This window comes from Canis lupus, chromosome 3 (genome assembly GCF_003254725.2).
Source record: "Canis lupus dingo isolate Sandy chromosome 3, ASM325472v2, whole genome shotgun sequence".
In the NCBI taxonomy this organism is placed as follows: Eukaryota; Metazoa; Chordata; class Mammalia; order Carnivora; family Canidae; genus Canis; species Canis lupus.
In genome coordinates, this window is record NC_064245.1 from 45,489,197 (window position 1) to 45,499,375 (window position 10,179).

At 42.0% G+C, this 10,179-nt stretch overlaps 1 long non-coding RNA gene across 3 annotated transcripts in view; it reads right to left on the reverse strand.

Annotated features, from left to right (window-relative positions):
- LOC112653803 (uncharacterized) overlaps nt 1–1,952 on the reverse strand; it is a 29,176-nt gene extending 27,224 nt beyond the window's left edge. For 2 of the 3 annotated variants that reach the window (XR_003132543.3, XR_004814687.2), the window contains exon 1: nt 1,142–1,952. This is a non-coding gene — a long non-coding RNA (uncharacterized LOC112653803). The remainder of the gene's footprint in view (nt 1–1,141) is intronic. The other variant, XR_004814686.2, reaches the window with a different exon arrangement.
- Nucleotides 1,953–10,179: the final 8,227 nt, after the last annotated feature.

A 10,179-nucleotide genomic window follows, 5' to 3' on the forward strand; every position in this document is an offset into this window, starting at 1 on the left:
GCCTCAGTCGGTTAAGCAGCCAACTCTTGATTTTGGCTCAGGTAATGATCTCAGGGTTGTGAGATTGAACCCCCGTTGGGCTCTGTGCTGAGCATGGAGACTGCTTAAGATTTTCTCTCTCCCTCTCCCCTCTGCCAACCTACCACCTCCAGCATGCATATTTTCTCTAGAAAAAAATTCCAAATGTCTAATAGGGTCTATAGGGTATCCATAGCATAGCCCTGCCCACATCCCAGCCTCATCTCCAACCACACTGTCCCCCTCAGTCCAGGAGCTGCATCCACACTGACCTCCTTCCATTTTCCCATAAGACGCACCATTCTTGGGCTACCACAGTTGGGGACTTTGCAAAGGCGCTTTCCTCTGCCTAGAATATTCTCCTCTCCTATACTTGCCTGCCCTGATCAGTTCAAATTCTATTTTATACCTGAAAACATCATGTACCTCCTATCATACAACACAGTTACTATACTATTCCTATAGCCATGTCATTATTTAAATCATCTCTCTTCCTCCACTAGATTACAAATTTCATGAAATCACGACCTGTCGGTGTTTTGTTGTTTCATTTAAACACAGTACCGTAAGATTCAATAGAGATTTGTTGAATGAATGATTTTTTAAAGTCATTTATAGAAGATGAGTGTTTTGAAACATTTGAACTCTGCAGCATTCTGACTCCAAGGTAGACGTATTGATCCCTCATCTGTGTTCTTCTTTCCTATAATATAACACTTATCACATCAATTTTTAGTTACTGGTTATTATCTTTTCTGGCAACCCAGTGACTTATTGCTTTGGATATGAGAGTGTCTTACTCATTTGTGCATCCTCTGTCCCCAAAGAACACTGGCCCTTAGTGAGACCCCAGCACAAGGTAATTGGAGTGACCTCCACAGCCGCCAGAGGCTAGCTCAAACAATGTACAAAACTGGGTTGCCGTTTCTTGGTAACAATACAACTGAGGCCAGCTTTATACAAGACAGGCTCAGTCACTCATTGGAGGGGAATTTAGACCACATTCACCCAACGTGGATAAATCAGAAAACTGAAACTCCAGCCTTATTATTCCAGGTTGATTAATAAATTGTTTCAAATTTATTGGTGCTCACTTTGCTTTGATTTCCGTTTGAACACTTACCCTAGAAATGGCACGTGCTTTTCATAGAAGGGACATAGCCCATTTCAATTGAACAACCCTTCATTAAAACCCGGGGGGAGAGCCTGCGTCCTACAAAGTGTAGGAAATCATTAATAAGGAAGAACTTAATGAAGTTCCTTGTTCCTCTGACCTGTGAATTTTTGCTTTGTTACAAGATTTCCTAGAGAGCCAGCTCCCGGTTGGAGAAGAGCATGGGCTTGAGAAATGTTCTTTATTTCAGGGATCAAAATAAAATCAAAATCAAAACCATGGCAATGCATAGGTGGACCCAAAACAAAACAAAACAAAACAAAACAAAAAAAAGTTGCAAGACCTCCTTCCAGAAGTTATTGAGTATTGACTCTGGAGCTAGCCGTCTGGATTGTGATCCCAGCCACCCCAGCCAGTCGTTCCGTGTCCCCTTGGATTCTCTGTGTCTTCCTCTCCTCATCTAGACTAAGAAGGTAAAAATGCCACAGCACACACCGAGCTTGGGATGCAGAGTAAAGAATTAGTACATCCGAAGTGCTTAGAATAGCGTCTGGCGCTTTTTAAAACCAAATGAATGTCAGGGTCAAAATCGTCGTCGTCGGCATCGCCGAAGGACTCCGCGGACCATCGGGGGCTGCCTCTTAACGGAATTTGGAGGCCCTTCTCTCCGAGGCCGAGAGGCCGTTTTTAAAAAGCTCGGTCATGGCGTGAGAGCGAGCAGCGCCATCAAAGGCTCCGCCGACACAAAGGCGCTGCTCCTGGGACGCGAGCGAAGGCCGGGCCGGGCCGTCCCGCAGCCCCTCCCCGCAGGAGCGCGCGCCGCGAGCCGTTGGCCGGGGGAGCGGCTGCAGGAGGTGCGGCGGCCCCGGGGCGCGTGCGGCTGCGCGCTCGGCGAACAATGGGCTGCCCGAGCGAGCCCCGCGCCCGCCCGCCCCCCCCGGCGCCCCGGTTCCGGACTTTCGGCCGCACACATCCCCCCTTTGTTTGCCCGGCCCGGCCGCGCGTGTCGCCGCCGCGGCCACCCCACCAAGCTTTTCCGCCCGCCGCGCCGCGCCCCGGGGCCGCGGGGTCGCGGGGAGGAAGCGCCGGAGGAAGCGGAGGGCGGCGGCGGCGGCGGGCGGCGGGCGGCCGGGGGCGGCGGGCGGGCGGCCGGGGGCCCGCGGAAGTGCGGCCGCCGCCCGCCGCGCTCGGGGAAGGCCTGCGCGCCGCGATAAGGCCCTGCCCGGCCCATTGTCTGCGCGCCGCGGCCGCCGGTGAAAGTTCCCGGCCCCGCGGGATGCGCCGCGCAGCGCCGCCTGCACCTGCACCTGCGCGCCGCGCCCTGCGGGGAGGGGGAGGGGGCGGGGGCGGGGGCGGGGGGCGCGGCCCAGGGGGACCCCGCACCCTGCCGAGGCGAAGCCCCGCGTCCGGGTGTCGCAGGCCCGGTGCGCCCCGGCGCACTTTTATTTTTTATTTTTTATTTTTATTATTTTTATAATAAATTCATTTTTTATTGGTGTTCGATTTGCCAACATACAGCATAACACCCAGTGCTCATCCCGTCAAGTGCCCCCCCCAGTGCCCGTCACCCAGTCACCCCCACCCCCCGCCCTCCTCCCTCCCACCACCCCTAGTTCGTTTCCCAGAGTTAGGAGTCTTTACGTTCCGTCTCCCTTTCTGATACATTCCTACCCCGCGCACTTTTAAAGGATCCTTCAGGCTCCTTGCCTGGCCCGCAGTTTGCCAAAAGAAAATGCCCTTGGCCTGGGGCCAGCGTAGGACCTACCAGTTCTCAATTCTGGGAGAGCTGAGGCCACTTCTTGCTCACTAAAAAAAAAAAAAAATGGGGGGGGGGGAGGAAAAAGGAAAAATATAACGCTGAAAGGAAAAGTGTTAATTTCTATAAATTAACGTGTTTAATATACAGACACACATCCGCAAAGGGGCACACATCGATATAAGGTTGTTATTTACAAGATTATTACAGCATTTCCAAAATATATATATATATATATATATAATCTCATTCTCAATATATAATATATATTCCCAATTATATATATAAAATATATGTAATATATATTCTCATTCTCAATATATAATATATATTCTCAATTATATATATATTATATATATATATATATATATTTTTTTTTTTTTACTCTCAGAGATTGTGGTTGGAAATGATACAGTTGTATGATGAAATGTTTCTTTCTTCAGTCTGGTGTATAGCTGTGACTGCCAACCTCGCTTGGAGACAACTTGGATTTCAAAAATGTAAATAGGAGACTCTTCATAGAAGGCAGGACGAAGCCCTCCTACTCTGCGCTCTCTCCCGGGCCAAAGAACAGGCAATTGAACTAGTGGATCTAGGAGCCAGGATGGTGTGATACCCTTGTTTGAAAGCATTTCAAACCCACTTGCTCTACTTGGTAGGCTCTGTCTTTGCCTTCTTGCCAAACCTATGGGGATGTTAATTACAGACGCCACCGCCCAGAATCAGAGAATACCATAGAAAAGAACATGCCAGGGCAGCCCGGGTGGCTCAGCAGTTTAACGCCGCCTTCAGCCCAGGGTGTGATCCTGGAGACCCCGGATCGAGTCCCACATCGGGCCCCCTGCATGAGCCTGCTTCTCCCTCTGCCTGTGTCTCTGCCTCTCTCTCTCTCTCTGTCTCTCTGTGTCTCTCATGAATAAATAAATAAAATCTTAAAAAAAAAATAACATGCCATCCATTCTTAAACTATTGTATATGAGACTATCGCATTGTTTCTTTCAAACTGCCTGCTTATCTTTGGTTACATATAATGCTCTAAATGAGCTAGTCAGTACTACACCAAGGGCCTGTTGAAAAACAAAATGTATTTTAATATGCATCATGTATGTATAGCCCACTCTTCCAGCCCTGTTCGTTTCCTTTGAGCTATCTGGCAACTCTTTGTGAATTGTGGGTTATAGATAGTAATGTAAATTCTGTCCTATCCAATAAAGAAAGATTTTCATTGGACAGTACCACCTCCTTTGTGGAAACACCATTTTTGTTTCTTTTTGCGACCCAACTCAACATTCTTTTAGGTATCTGTGAATTGTGTGTATAATATGCCATATACATTTGTGGTCTTTTGACTTTTCCTTTGAACCAGTTATAAAATCTGCCTGGTTCCTTCATATCATAGAAAAATAAATTCTTTCATGTTTTCCTATTTGTATCTGTATGAGGATCACGATCTTAGCTATTTTCAAAAACGACCTTTCATCAAGCCTCCCAATGAAGAGTAACACAACTCAAAAGGAATGCATGAAGGACAAACAGCCAGAATAAATAAATAAATAAATAAATAAATAAATAAATAAATAAATAAATAATAAACAGTGACAGCTAGTTCCCCATTCGATGCAGAAGCTAAATTCATTAACTTGTTCACCTTATATATGGAGCACTTTGTGAGAACCTTTTGCAGTGGGAGGCAAGTGTGAAGCAATTATTATCTCTTTGAATTGCTTTTATTAATCAGTGAAAAAACTGAGCGGACGTAGAAAGGGTGCAAGAATTGAGGCCAAAACATCTGTATTCAAATTGTGGATGCTGCCACTTAAAGCAAGTTACTTAAACCTTTGGACCTCAGTTTTCTATTCTATAGAAATTTATTTACCACCCCAGGGTTGTTGAAGAAATAAATGAAGTAGTCTTTCGTGACAGTGCTGCTACTGTGTCTGATGCTCTTGAAATGTTGGTTGACTCCATACTGTGTTGCATTCTGCTAGTTATTTTGGGTACAGATACAGGAAGGAGCAACATAGTACAAGATCCTGAAATTGAGGAGCTATCAACATAAGGTAGAAATAAGATTTCAAGGCAGAAGTACTTTTTTAAAGACTTTTCTTTTATTTTTACATTTTATTTGTTTATTTATTTAGGTATTTAGTTAGTTAGTTAGTTAGAGAGGGTGGTGAGGAGGGGCAGAGGGAGAGGGAGAGAGAAAATCTCAAGCACACTCCCTGCTGGGTGCAGAGCCCAAAGCAGGGGCTCAGGAGTTCAATCCCGACCCTGGGATCATGACCTGAGTCAAAATCAAGAATCAGACGCTCAACAGACTGAGCCACCCAAGTGCCCCAGATTCAAAGCTAAAATTCACATTGAGATCCTGTGTTTAGCAGTGGACCTTGAATGAGTAAAATAATCTCTCTGAGCTACCACTTCTTCATCTGAACAGAGATTAAAATGTCTAACTGGGATAGTTGTTGGAAGTGAGACAAGGAGTGCAAAATTTGGGTTGGGACAGTGCCGGGCAGAAAGAACACTCAGTGATAGATACCTCTCAATAAGGCATATCTAAATAATTAAACTCAACATCTCTCTAATTATGACCATAATTCTTGATTTGCAGCAACATATTTCATAAACAAGCCAAACACTGTGATTCCTTCTTTTCAGAGAGACCACTAATGAATCAAAATTTTTCGTTCCAACTTGTGCATATTCTATTCCCTGAAGCGACTGCCAACTGAAGAAGGGAAGTATACTTTGAAAAGTTAAAATAGCAAATCCGTTTCTACACAGAGAAAGGGATGTTTATTTGTCATCTGTAACCAGGACCGCCACTGGAGTATAAGGAAGCAGGAGCTTCAGGAACCAACCAGATCTTTAGGATAAAGGAGGAACTCTTCTCTCTTTCTTCTATTATACTGGCTAGATGCAGAAGACCTCAAAGTCTGAAGGTAGTGAAGATACACAAGACAGAAGGAGCCTGGATCCCTTAATCCTGTTGAGAAGACAGCTGCTCACTGGCCTGAATTCCTGCATGGGACTTGTGTGGGTTTCTTGTGCGAGTTAGCACACCTCTGCTGCCTTAAGTCACCTTCGAGTACACGGCCGTGAGGGTTCACTGCCACAAATTCTAGGCCATGTGTATCCCTAAAACACATCTTCACTTATTTTTTTAAAATATTTTATTTATCCATTCATGAGAGACACACACAGACATACACACACACACACACACACACACACACACACACAGAGGCACAGAGACACAGGCAGAGGGAGAAGCAGGCTCCATGCAGGGAGCCTGATGTGGGACTCAACCCCGGGTCTCCAGGACCACGCCCTGGGCTGAAGGTGGCACTAAACTGCTGAGCCACCCAGGCTGCCCACATCTTCAATTATTTGAGGTAACTTGAGCCAAACATCTCTGAGCCTTATATTTATAGATAGATAGATGAATGGATAGATAGTCCTATCAGTACACACACACACACACACACACACACACATGCAGTTAGAAGAGACTTATAATTTTTGTTTTTTTACATACATTTCAAATTTTCTAACATGAGCATATGTTTTCTGTAAAACAAATATGGGCATGCACCCATACATACAAATACAAACAGTCACTCTATATCTGGCATAATGAATATTTTCCTACTCATTGAGGTCCTAAAATTTCTGATAAATAACATACAATATCTTGATCCTCCTTGATAAAATATTTGCTATATGAAAAGTGAAGCAAATAAGCAATAGAAGAATCCCTGAACTTGCTGAAACAAAATATTTTTTCCTATAAAATAAATAACTAGGATTAGGGTTCTTGTTTTCCCTGGAGGTAGTCATGTCACTGATATGCTGAGAAGCTAATTACTGTTACTTATTATTGAAACCTGACTGGAAATGAGTCTTTTGTTGAGCTAGCATTATTCCTTAATGATCTCAACAGGTCACTTTTACACTGAAATGATTCTAGAATAAACCTGATATTAAAAGATGGGGGCATTGCCAATTGAAACTTCCAAACCCAGGAAAGAGAAAATATTCTCTCCAAGTTAGGTTCTCCAGTAACTAATTAAGTGTGAGGAGGTATCTGGATCTCTCCTATGACTAAAGAATATTTCTAGAAACTTAAAAAGAGAGAAAGAGAAAGAGAAGAAGGGGGGGGCAAAAGAAAAGAGAAAGAAGAGGGAAATTAAAGGAACAAAAAATGCAGAGCTATATTTTCCCTTGACATGCAAGGCCACAGTGTACGGAAATGGGATAAGTGTGTGTCAATTTCTGTTGCAGATACAAGATATAATAGTGTGACAACCCTAATGCAAATAAATGAACATCACAGCCAACTTTGAACGTCCTTTGAAAGTTAGTGGGAAAATGTGGCATTATATAATTTTTTGTGTGTGCAAAGAAAAGCAATAGGCAACATATATTTCAATAAACATATTTGTTGTAGCCAATATTCATTGGCTCTCGATTCTAAATATTCATTCAAACTTCTGGCACAAAGACACGAAACATATGAATTATAGAATCCTGACTGATTATTCTATCTTTATGTTTTGCCTTTGAAATGTGAATTTCTGCCTACCAGAATTAACAAACTCAATCCTAATCACATGCCCCTTAGGGAAGCCCTGTACTTATGGTCTTTTCGGAGGTACTGAATCATCTCTTTTGTAATACTATGCTCCTGGAACTTTTTGAGACTTCCCAAATATCGACTGGGAAGAAGCATATCTGTATAACATAGAAAGCATAAGGTACTTAATTTTAATGGAAAACTCTTTTTTCTTTCTTTCTTTTCTTTTTGACAGAGGCAGATCCTGCTGTGTTTGACAAATATGTTCTAGAAGAAAGCTCAATCTAGATGTTATGTGTAACTTTATCTTATTCCCCTTTGAGCACTACTGTTCTTACAAAATGATCTCTCCACTGCCCAAAGTCATTACATTCTTTCCCTTTCACATTGTCCCTCTGTAAATGTCAGGCATAACTACATTTTTATTTGCAGAGATACCACTGCTATGAATGAGTAAAAATTTTCTGCTCCCCCGCCTCTCTCTCTTTACCCTCTGCGCATTCTACTAATATGATTTGTTGGACAAATTGTTCCATTAATCTGGGGCTGTTTGACAGAGTGAGAAAATAAGTGCCAAAGTGAGAAGATTCACAAGAATCGGAAATCTCCGTGCCTCTTTCTCAAGGTAAATAGTTATTATATCAGGGTGTCAGACTGGTGAAATGGATGTGCTTTCATTCTCAGTTTGTAAATGTCACTTTTCCTCAGCCCATCAGGGTGACAAATGAGGTGTGGGTTACAGTAAGAGTTCATTCTTTGACAAAGTTCTTAACAGTCTATTTCAACAGAAAGCATCCAGCCTTCCTCACTTTTATAATCTAAACCCTGCACCACTGCCAGAAACTTCCCAGGGCTTGTCTTACTGCTGCATCACTGTCCTCAAAGAGAAACATGTCTATAACACAATTTAAAATCTCAAGTGAAAGTAAAAGTAAATAGATTAGAAGCTAGTTTATAAGCCGTAACCCTGATTTCCCAGGGAAATTCCATTAACTGGTTCTCAAGATTTTATGATCCCAGGGAAATTTATTATATTTTGGTTTTCTTTAAATGTTCTTTCACATTTTTTTACATCTAATCTTGAAAGAGATTTTTTACACCTTTTCTTTATGACTTAATTAATGATTATATTATATATAAATAATCCAGGTAAACCCGTTGCTACAACAACAAATGAATGAAGGTCTGAGTGGAAGATAATACTGCATCTGACTTAAATCCTTGCCCATAAAACATGCTCCCTTGATTACCATGAGAATATAATATTTGAACAGGAATGAGATAGGTTGGTTTTATATGTAAAAGAAGCTTAAGATAATACGTGCAAGTATACAGAAAACAATGTCATCAATGGCCACAAATACTATGATGGAAAGATCAATGCTAAAATATGGTGTGTAAATTGATGTCATTGCTCCAGGAATCACATTCATTTTTCTCTTGTGTGCAACTAGACATAGTTTGTTGGTGAGGCTCATCATCACTGTGATCTATCATATGCCAATTTGCCACATCAATACTTCTGCAATTAGCAATGGAACCACAGGTTCGATTATTGATGCATCATGGTCTACCTTGAACCATACCATTTGCCAACTCAGTTTTCATCTCTGTGACATTTAAGGTCCCTGAGCCTTGATCACATCTATAGAATGAATATGATGTAGTGTTTAAAAAGACGATTGTGAGGATCAGTGAAATAATGGAAGCATACCCTATATAAAGTGTATTTATTGGCACATATGTGTTTTTCTTGAGATGTAGATCAGTAGATTTCTAAAATCCAGGAATCCCCAAATGGTAAAGTACCACTGATTTTAAAATTGTTAGATATAGAGGAAAAAAGGGAAAGAATGAAAAGGAAGAGAGGAGAGAAACCTGGCATACTATAAGCCAAGAGAGAAGAAAAATGTATATTGCTCAACAATGTCATCCTCAAAGAGAGACAAGTCCTTGGGGTTGAAGAACCAGGATGTAAAAAAGGAAAGAGAAGATGAAAACTTCCTGCCAGTCCAAAGGCTGCAAGTGAAAATCTTTAAGGTATGACATGATGACTAGAAGATCACTATGAGCAAGCTCTAAGATGGAAGAAAGATAGAAGCAAAGCACCTCAAGAGGCCTTAGCTGAGGAGGGTGATGATTCTGCCATGGATCATCAGGCCTTGGACTCCATGAATGTTACTATGGTGAACAAGAGGTAAGTTCATGGCTACAAAGACACTGAGGATGAAAACACAGAGAAGGTAGCTTTCCTGCTTCTTTTACGTGGGGCATGTAACCAATCTTCTTAACTGTACATACTTTCAAAACTCATCTTTCCTTAATTTAAAAAAATACAGAGAATGGTAGCAGTAACCATAAAAGGAAACTTTACTAAATTCAACCAAAGTGTAATTGAAAACTCTGTATATCAAGATTCCATAAACAGAAAAACAAGCCACAAGCAGGCAGAAGTCGTTGCCAATGCATAAAACCAGAAAGTCTATTCTCTAGAATATGTATTTTGAAAACCTTACAAATCAATAAGTAAGTGGCAGTCAGTCCAAGAAAAAGACTTCAATGGGTACATTCCAAAATAGGAGACGTAAATGGCCAATGAACATAGAAAAAATATATTCAATCTCATTAGCATTCAGGGAAATTAAAAGAAAACTTCAATTGGCGATATTTGAAAACCAACTGAGGCAGTGTGGCCAAGGGTAAGGACTTTATTGT